Below are 11616 nucleotides of genomic sequence, written 5' to 3'. Positions count from 1 at the left end.
TTCGCAGGAGTATGATGGTCCCGGGGCGCACTGTTCAGTTTCTCGAGGGAGAGTTCCGGAAGCAGGGGCGATTCAAATTACTGGTGACAAATCCAAGGGAGTGGGTGACCTTCCAAAAGAGATGTAATCCAACTGCCGAAGATCACAACAAAAAACCCCGTCGTAAAATCGCGAGACAAAGCTCCAAGAGCCAAGAACCGAGAGAACTAATAACCGAGAACGTCACATCCCTTTTTTTCAGGGTTTTTATAACTTTCTTTTGAGTCCCAGATCGAACATTCCGATAGGTCGATGTCGATTTGCCTCCGCTCTCTAATTGGTCCCCCCACCCTCGTTACGCATTGTAACGAGATCGGAACTCCGGTCGTCGGATGAGTCAACATCGACTGACAATTCGATTCCTACCGAAGATGTTCGATCTAAGTACTCAAATTCATCTATTGTTTCAACCTGAGAAGAATGACTTTCTCAGAAATTTCTACAGACATGTCCTTTTATGGACATGTAATATTCACTTTTCGTTTAACTATTTTTTTTCTTGTCTGACGGTTTCTTTTTACAACGTTAATTTATAATAACAACAATTATTATTATTTGCTTCTATACAAAAATTAGAAAAAAAAGATTTTCTTATTTGCACAAATAATAGGCCCACTTCCGAAGCTTCACAATAATAATAGAAATAAACTTTTATAGAATTTCATTTTTCTTCTTCTTCTAATAGGAAAAATATTGACTCTCCCATATTCGAACTAATGTCAACGAGTGATCCGGAAATTAGAATCCGGATGAGTGAGAATTTTAAATAAGAACTACATGAGTACTGTATGTATAAGAAATGCTATTTTTGACTTTGTAATTGTCAAAAATAAGCCTCAATTAATTTTAAAAGTATTATGTTAAAGTTGTGTTTTGTCCTCCATTCGCTGCTAAGTAATGCCAATTCAGCATCATTAACCGTCAGCGGTGGTCCATGCAATTGTGCCCTTCTACAAACTTCATGGCAACCTTAAAAAAATTTTTTTTAAATGTACACACTGCAGCATGGAAAGATAAGATTCGTAGTAGTGTCTAATATTTTCGAAAATTTTTAGTTCTTTGATCAGTCCGGATATGGGAGAGTAACTTGTAGTTTTTCTGTACTTAAAATTTTTCGTCTTTATTACCGATACCTTTTGAATCTAATTGTCACCTACTTATCTATGCAAAATTTGAAAATTTAGAACACATAATCACAAGCTAACAAACATTCAAGGATTCATTTTATTAATGCGATAAAGACACGATCTATCTCGAAACATTCTTTGGATACACAGATTGTTGCTCTCGACTTGCCTGTGGATTCGAAGTTCAAACAAGGACTATCTCCAAAAAAAGTTCTTATCGCATCAATCAAGTAATTACTTAAATGTTACGTTGCATACAGATTCGAAGAACTTTTCTTTACTAGTTCTTATACACTAGTATAAATAATTTTTTTGTCTTGATATACTTGACGTTTGGAGTTAGCATAAAATATGCTGATGACACATTGTATACATATCGTACTAAACAATATAAAATAATTTTCTCCAACTAATGTACAAAAATTTGTTCGTTTTAGTAAAGTCGAAAAGCAAAGTTGATAATTGAACCCATATTTCTGGTTACTACCCCTGCTTTAGGTAGAAGTGTTTTTGTCTTTATACTCTCCCTTTCTTCTGTTTCTTTAGATTGAGGTCGCAAACATTTAGCATGGCAAAAGATTCCTTTGGAGAAACAGAAATATCTGTTTGAACTCCACATGTCTTTATGGATTTCAAAACAGCCGCAAATGTCTTCTGTTTCAATGGTGACTTGACATGGTCACTTGAAGTGACCATGCCCTAAGCCGCTGGGTAAGGTATGTTGTTAACTGTTTTAATGCGTTGGATTTCTCTCTCTCTCTCTCTCTGCAATGCAGGGCATTTCCGGGAGTAGGCAGGATGGGCATCTTTGCAATTCACACAGCATGGAGTGTTGGTACACTCAGTACTTTGGTGACCTTCAGTTCCACATTGTGCACATACGCTCTTTCCTCGGCAAGATGCTTGTGAATGTCCAAACCGCTGGCATTCGAAACAGCACAGTGGGTTTGGAATGTACGGTTGAACTGGACAATGCGGATATCTTGCTGTAGTAACAGATGGTAATGTCAGCTTGTTGAATGTCAGAATTAGATATTTAATTAGTATCATCTTGCTGTCTTGCTGAATGAAGATGCGTCAAACATTAGTGACACCTTGATCTGAAAGGCCCAATCTGAATATGTTTCATCTTCTGACATCAAATCTGCCTCAGATATCACACCACGTGATGAGTTTTTTTTTTTTTTTTGTAACTCTTTCCGCCCTGTGGGCACTAAGAGGGCCTCTTACAGCAAGCCCATTATGGGTTCGGCCAGGCCCACAATGGGGCGGCCGGGTGGTGAGGGACGGGGACCGACATATCCAGACGAACCACCCCCCGAAAAATTCCTGGGGATTTCTGGACCCGTCCGGATTCGATCCCGGGTCCCCCAGGGCGGTAGGCTGGTAACCTAGACCGCTCAGCCATCCGGCCGCTGCACGTGATGAGTTTAAACTTCCATGTGGTGTGACCAAAACTCCCATATCTCCAAGACTTTCTTGCCAAAAGCCTTGCTGATTGCTGGTGACACTGTTTCTATAAGTAAATCCCAAGACCTCAACTTCTGTATTTTTTTCAGGTGCCCAATGCTGGATTCAAATAGCTTTTGAATCAGAAAAGAAGAGTATTTGGACAGTGATTTATCTCCTGTAGCATGTACTATCAAATAGGCAGGCTCACTGGAAATGTTTTCATTATTTGGTAATAGTTGTTCTGTTCTTTGTTGTTTTAGATTTTTGGAATCCATATTGTTGAAAAATGTTCAGCTCCTAGTGACCCTACCCACCATGGGATGCCGTCACATGGAGGCTCCCATAAACAGCCACATCAGGGTTTCCCAGAAGCTATACCCTCACAATGCAGTCAAGAAGAGCACATCTTGTCTGATGTGTCCACCTAGCTTGGAGTCAACTGATCTGCATCGATCAGTTGACTCCAAACCAAAATCAAGAATGACTCAATGACCAGCCGATTGACTCAAATAGAGTCTGATTTGAGCCTCCTGTTTATCCAAAGCAGGGGCCAAAGCAGTGTGTTGGGGACATTGTTGCCCCTCAACTACCAGGATATCCCTTTCCAGCATATGGGCCACCACACATGGCAAACATGTGGATGGGCGTTCAGATCCCAGGGATGGTAGAGAAGCAATAGTTTATTACTTCATAATTTCTTTTCTTTTCTTTCGAAGACACAATGTAGTGACGTAAACTTAAACACTGGGCGAATTTTTCATCCTTTTTATTCGGTTGGAACGCTTTTTTATTACATAACGCGTTTCGGGCCGATGCCCCTCTTCAGCCAACTAAACATTAAAAAGTGAGAGATGACTATATACAAATATTTAAAATAAATATCGTGACAGTATACATAATTAGTTTTTTAGAGGTTGTTACCTTCTAAATCCTGGTAAGAGCTTGTATACCGTTAAAAGCTGGTCCGTACCTCATTCGGTAGTTTAGACGGATGTAATAGTCCAAGGGTACGAATCTTGATAAAAATTCCATAAAAAAGGAAGGTTTAGTATCAGTCTGTAGAAGTATACGGGGTTATTCTTTCACAAATCATATTCGTGAAACCATACCTGAGATTCGTCTTCCGGTGTGTTGTCTAACACTGAGCTCGTACTCCTCCACCTCAACTGCGGAGCACGATCTATTTTTAATTTGCATATGTCTGGTCGAGCATTAGCAGGGGAATGTTCCTTTTTTTTAATAGGTTTCTTTTCCGATAAAATTATTCGGGGGGTTTAGCGGTGATTTTTTTAGAACATAGCACGTGGCCATTGCTATTTTTTCCCGCTTTTAGTATTTTTAATATTTGTCGCTATGCAAATGACGTAACAGATCGTAAAACAGTTTTTTATTTTATAGTATATTTTATAGTAATTTAATCCAGTTTTCATTGATTTTTATGCTTAGATTAGTATTTATGCAGGTCTTATTTTTATTTTTAATGATTTCTACACTTTCTTTGAATTTTCTGTTGTATGTCTTCTTTTCTCTATGTAAAATGCTTGTTTTAGTATCATCGATTTTACAGTTATTTAACACACAATGGTCATGGAATACTGAGTTTAGTCTGTTGTACTTTAAATCGGCTATATGTTCTTTCACTCTTATTTTGAGTTTTCGTTTTGTTTCTCCTATATAGAAGTTGGTATTTTTGCAAGTGCATGGTATCTTGTAAACTATGTTTTTCATATCTTCTTTTTTTATCGTCTGTTTCTTTTTTCTTTGTTTCGCTTTAAGTCTAGATAACAGGTTTACGTATTTTGGGGCAAGTTTTATATTATTTTTCCTCATATCTATGTCGATTTCTTCATAAAGGTTCCTAATGTATGGGAAGCTGGTATATTTTGGTTTCGATTCGGTTTTTTTATCTTTTATTTTTGTTTGGTTATTAGTAATTTTATTTTCCCATTTATGAATCAGTCTGGTTGGGTACCCGTCTAGGGCAAACTTTTTCTTCAATTCGATGATGTGTTTGGGTTTATTAGTTTCTTTACTAGTTCTATTCTGTATTTTTCGGTATTCCATGTTAAAGATGTTTTGTTTTATATACAATGGTATATTTGAAGTATATTTTATTGTGGTGTTGATTGAACATGGTTTTTTAAAAGGTTCAAAATCTAATTCGTTTTCGTTTCTTGTTATCATGACGTCTAAGTATCGTATACTATTATCGGCCACATTTTCTTCCTCTATTTTAAATTGGATATCCTTATCTATATTGTTTATTATATGTTTTATCATGTTAGGCTTTACTTCTGCATCATTATATATAATTAGGACATCATCTACGTATCTTTTATAATATTTTATACCTGTTATATTATTAATTTCTTTGTCAACGTCGATCATTATTATTTCAGCTAGTTTCGGGCCTATGACGGACCCCATACTAATACCATTATTCTGTGTGTAGTATTCTTCATCTATCTCGAAATAATTACTCATATATGCAAATTCTATTAATTCTATGATATGTGATTCTACTTCTAATTTTTTAAGTTTATCTTCGATTAATTCCCATTTTATCGACGGGTACATATCAATCACATCCAGACTAGCCATTTTTGATGTTTTTTTCTATTTTAACGTTTTTTAGACTGTCCAAAAGTTCCTCTGTATTTTTGATAGAGTGCTTCGAATTTTGATATTTCTTAAGTTTTTGTTTAAGGAATTTTTCCAGATTATATAAGGTAGCGAATTTAAAATCGACTATGGGTCTTACTTTTTCTCCCATTTTGTGGGTTTTAAGTTTCACATTCAGTTTAGGTGTTCTATCATTATCTTGATTAAGGATGAACTCTCGTTCTGCTCTTGTAATTTTGTTAAGTTTTTGCAGTTTTATAACTCTCTTTTTTAGTTCTTCATATAGGGTTTCTTTCGGATTGATTGGTAGTTTTCGGAACTTTTTGCCTTCCACTATTTCTAGCTGTTTTGACTTAACCCATTTTTGGGTTACTATAATAATTTGTTTACTTTTATCGGCTCTAATGAGGTCTAGCTGATTATCACTTAAGAATTTTTGCAATGTTTCTATCTCGTCTTTGTATTTATAGTAATTTTTATCTGTTATAGTTGTTTTATTATGTTTTTTTACAGTATATTTTTTTAATTTTATTACTTAAGGTCGTTTTCAGAATTCTTGATTCTGTATCTTCGAGTTCATTGCACATACGATCCAAATTAGGTATTATATCCAATACTTCCCAAGTGTTAGGGCCGTTAAAGTCTAGTCCTTTTCTTATTGTTTCTAGAATATGTTCGGGGATCGTGATTTGTGTTTTATTTAATACCAAGGATGTTTTCCATTCTATTATTTCTTCCATAGTTGGGTGGCGAAAAAAAAAAAACCGAATCGAAACCAAAATATACCAGCTTCCCATACATTAGGAACCTTTATGAAGAAATCGACATAGATATGAGGAAAAATAATATAAAACTTGCCCCAAAATACGTAAACCTGTTATCTAGACTTAAAGCGAAACAAAGAAAAAAGAAACAGACGATAAAAAAAGAAGATATGAAAAACATAGTTTACAAGATACCATGCACTTGCAAAAATACCAACTTCTATATAGGAGAAACAAAACGAAAACTCAAAATAAGAGTGAAAGAACATATAGCCGATTTAAAGTACAACAGACTAAACTCAGTATTCCATGACCATTGTGTGTTAAATAACTGTAAAATCGATGATACTAAAACAAGCATTTTACATAGAGAAAAGAAGACATACAACAGAAAATTCAAAGAAAGTGTAGAAATCATTAAAAATAAAAATAAGACCTGCATAAATACTAATCTAAGCATAAAAATCAATGAAAACTGGATTAAATTACTATAAAATATACTATAAAATAAAAAACTGTTTTACGATCTGTTACGTCATTTGCATAGCGACAAATATTAAAAATACTAAAAGCGGGAAAAAATAGCAATGGCCACGTGCTATGTTCTAAAAAAATCACCGCTAAACCCCCCGAATAATTTTATCGGAAAAGAAACCTATTAAAAAAAAAAAAAAAAAAAAAAAGGAACATTCCCCTGCTAATGCTCGACCAGACATATGCAAATTAAAAATAGATCGTGCTCCGCAGTTGAGGTGGAGGAGTACGAGCTCAGTGTTAGACAACACACCGGAAGACGAATCTCAGGTATGGTTTCACGAATATGATTTGTGAAAGAATAACCCCGTATACTTCTACAGACTGATACTAAACCTTCCTGTTTTATGGAATTTTTATCAAGATTCGTACCCTTGGACTATTACATCCGTCTAAACTACCGAATGAGGTACGGACCAGCTTTTAACGGTATACAAGCTCTTACCAGGATTTAGAAGGTAACAACCTCTAAAAAACTAATTATGTATACTGTCACGATATTTATTTTAAATATTTGTATATAGTCATCTCTCACTTTTTAATGTTTAGTTGGCTGAAGAGGGGCATCGGCCCGAAACGCGTTATGTAATAAAAAAGCGTTCCAACCGAATAAAAAGGATGAAAAATTCGCCCAGTGTTTAAGTTTACGTCACTACATTGTGTCTTCGAAAGAAAAGAAAAGAAACGAAAATACAAAACACGGTTTCCTCAAGATAGAACTTCATAATTTATCATCAACTATTGCCATGAAACGTATCTAATAACAAAAAATACTACTATTTATTTATAATTCCTTTACTTTCATCACAGAATTTATAGAATACAAAATCTACTTTCTATTTAAAAAAATTTTGCATCTTGTACTTTAACATTATGGCCCCTAGAGCAAGAAGTGAATTGAATTGTAACATTATTGTTAATTATTATTCTGAACTGAAAATCATCTTATACAGGCATTCCTCTACTTACGAACATTCAACTTACGAACAAAGCCGACAAATGGCAGGTTGACATGAGCGTGAGAGGTAGGTGTTCCATTGTCAGCTCAGTTTATCTTTATCATTACTTATTAATTTTATAAATCTATTCTATTGAAATTTATGAAATTCTTTTTTATAATAGTTTCTAAACTCAAACTTCAGCATACACAAATCTCTTTAACATTAGATACAACCATTTTGGCATACATATAAAAAAAAGTTTACCACTCTTTGATGATACAAATCTAAGAATGTTTTAAGCAAATAGAATCAAATAGGATAGTTTAGCAATACTTTTTTCACAGAAAAATCAAACCAGAAAACAAACTGTATTCTTATGAAAAAATAGTTTTTGGAATAAACAAAAATAACACTTCAATGATAGTTATGATAATGAAATTAATACATAAATTTAGAACATTTAAAAATAATGAAACAATTTATTATTAAAAAATTGGTAGGTGAGAGGCTCTTAGTTGAGTTTGAACTGTAGTCATGTATCAATCGTGTGTGGTGTCATTTGTTTACTTTAAAGTGCAGTTGGTTATTTTTTATGTAGTCAAGTTTATTTTTGAAGTTTTACGTTAAAATCATTTACAGTACATACATATGTACTGTACATTTGTAGTTGTTTTAAATGAGTACAGTAATTTTAATAAATAACGTATGTGATTGTTAAAGGAAAGTATAAATTCAAATCAATCTTAATTCAACATTATTCAAGTAGCCTAAACATTACATAATTGTAAAAACAATGTTGTGTTTGAGTTTTTGCGCCAAACATTGTCTTTTCGAGTTACGAACTTTTCGACTTGCAAATGACCGCTACGAACGGATTAAGTTCGTAAGTAGAGGACTTACTGTATATCTATGAATAAATAGAATTAGCCAAAAAATATAGTTTATGATATATTAAAATGAAATAAAATTAACAATTTTAACGTTTTACTGTAGGGGAGAGCGGGGCTAAAAGTTCCCGGGGTAAGTTGTTCCGATTGAAATAGCTCCACAAGGAAAAAATATATATATATTAGTAAATATGTCATGAAATCGAACGTTTCTGCGCACCAACGGCAGCTATCTTAATCAGGCCAGTGACGTCCGGTACATTGGAAAGAGAGCCTATACGTCGCTGATCCACATAAGTAAATATCTTCGTGTTTGATATTTTTGGTATATCTGGCGAATTTAAATAATTAGCGATTAGTTGTTTGGTATTTTTATTCAAAAATATATCAAGTATCTTGATATACTACGCTAAAACTGTATATGTCTCGTAACCTAATCTAGTAGTTGCTGTTTTGAACCCATGTGTTATGGGGGCTAGATGTTCCCTTCTTTGGGGGCATGTTGTGACCTTGGAACAACTTGCCCCAGTTCATCTGTACCAGTAATGCAGTAAAAATAATGTTTTTTTCCTTTTTCAGTATGCGGACTTATATTCGAAAAACAACACGGGGTTCTATATCTCAGGAGTTGATGCAAAGAGCTGCAGATGCAGTTATTAAAGAGGGTTAAAAAATAAAAACTGTTGCCAGAGAATTAGATATTTGTCATACGATGTTATATAGATTTGTAAAGTTGAAATCTGGAGTAGAAAACACTGCGATTGGCTACAAAAAAAGATTGATCTTTATTGAGGAACAGGAAAACAAGTTAGCAGAGTATTTGTTAAATGTAAGCTTTACTGACGAAAGACAAATCTTGGGTCAGCCAGGGTCATCAGGAGTTGTAAATTTGCCTGCAACTTCTGGTGTTATACAAGAACTTGGAAAGGATGTTCCTTTCTCCCCTTTTCTTTAAGTAAAAGTTATAAATGTTGAAATGTAAAAATGTTTTCTTTATAATAAATTTAAGAAAAACAACTAATTATTGATAAGATATTATTGATTAGTCTTTAAATACATACTTAGTTAAATAAATTATTATTTTTTTTTTTACATATTACACCTTCCATAGATCTTGTAACAACTAGCCCCGAACCGGGGTAAGTTGTTACTTTCCTACTTTAGGTATTGTATTATTAATTATAAAAAAACTTACAAAAAATCAACCCCAAAAACTGTATTTATAGCAAAGTTAGATATATTACTAAATTTTAATCTCTTAATACTTATGCTAGAATTATGTTTCCTTAACAAAATATAAGGTTGATTAAAAAATGGAACTTGTAGCTCCGCTCTCCCCTACAATACTTCAAAATAGAATGATGGAAGATATGGTCAATATTGACATCATCTTCCATCATTCTATTTTGAAGCATGCAATTGTTTTCATTTTCTCTTAAGTTTAAAAAAAAAAAAAAAAAAATTAACTGTATGAGTACAGTAGAGCATTGACTATCCGACTTAATTGGGGGCTGGGGTTGGTCGGATAACTGAAAAGTATGAAAAAATACATTACACCTATCCCTCGTTTTACACGGTACTTCTTTTTACACGGTTTAAAAAATAAATGTAGAAAATAAACTGGCTATGATCAAAAGGAACAATTTTTAACTCTAATCTACATCTATCTTCCAATCCACCTTAATTATGTGTTATAGTTGATATTTAGGATACTAGGTGAGTTTTATTTCAATCCGTCAAATAGTAACCGATATAGGGTACTCCACCATACGCACGAAGTTGCATTCATTGCACATAGTTTTAAACCAGAAAATTTTAATTTTTCATATTCATAAGTAACAAACGATTACATTATTTTTAATTACATTTTTATGAATCTTTCAGATTTTATTTTTTGTTCCTTTGTACTTTGTATTTAATTAATAAAAGAATATATTTTTTTGCCTTTCAATATTTTTGTTTGATTTATGTACCTTTAAAAAACTGAAAAAAACTCATAAATAATAAACAACGAAATTATGCGCTTTTTGCACACTTTTCAATTTACACCGTTTTACATTCAAAAAGATACTAATTCGATTTACATGTTTTTCTCAGGAACCTATCTTCCGTGTAAATCGAGGGATAGGTGTATTAGTATAGTGTATTAGGCCTGGTTTAAATACTAGCCTCCCTTTCATGGTTGAGCCAGTGCTGCCAGCTAAAACATGCAAAAATTTAACAAAAATAATATTAAAGTAACCAAGACATAACCAAATATTGTAGTGCCACATCACTAGCGAACATTTGAATTTGCCGACTAGAACGCGGTCGGTTAACCGATGCTCTACTGTAAATATTTACTGTATAATTAAAAAAAATGTCATAACGCAAATTTTAAGCACTAACAACTTTATTCTTTTTAGTAAAAATTCACATCTCAGAAATTACAGACTGATTTCCAGTAACAAATTTTTGTTAAAATTGAACAAACATGCAGGAGTTTCCTTCATATTTATTCAATTTAGAAAAACTTTAACTTTCAATATATGCAGTTGCACAATGAAGAAATTATCACTGACATAAAACCTCTTTATTGTTTGCTTTCTTTCTGTATATACAAAATGTGTCTGAAAAGTTTTAAGAATGATTTTTTAATTACAATTATTACAAACAAGTGAAATCTGGATGATAGCAAATAGTTTCATTATTAAGTTCAATAAATGGGTCATTTACCCATGAACAAATACATAAATTATATTAAACTGGGAAAGTTTTTGGAGAAAGAACATTACTGTGTTTCACTATTCATCCATCCTCCAGACATCTTTTTATAGAACAAAATAGTTTGGGTGAAGTTCATCCTTAGGAGCCTGTTTGAGAGCATTTCCAGCACTTATTGTTTGAAATATTCTTCAACTCTGAAACTGAACATAACTTTCTGTATGAGAATGAGTATTGACCACACTAACATCAAAATACACTTCTTGTGATGATGTATTGTATGTATCTTTTTGGAAATTTTCCTGCATGTTTTACAATTTTGTTCTAAAACTTTTTAGGCACAGTTTGTATAACACTAGTACTCACAGATCCATAAAACAAAATATTGAAAATGTTTTTATATTTTTATAATCTAATGCCATTATTTTTTTTATTTTATTTTAGCTGTATTATTTTTTAAAGTAAAAATTACATGTTTCGATATCCTGTAGTATTGTTTTTATATATATGATTTTTTTAAATTTTTGATAAAAATATACAACAAATG

This window comes from Centruroides vittatus, unplaced genomic scaffold (genome assembly GCF_030686945.1).
Source record: "Centruroides vittatus isolate TY-2023 unplaced genomic scaffold, ASM3068694v2 scaffold_899, whole genome shotgun sequence".
Classification (NCBI taxonomy): Eukaryota; Metazoa; Arthropoda; class Arachnida; order Scorpiones; family Buthidae; genus Centruroides; species Centruroides vittatus.
This window is presented reverse-complemented; position numbering follows the sequence as displayed.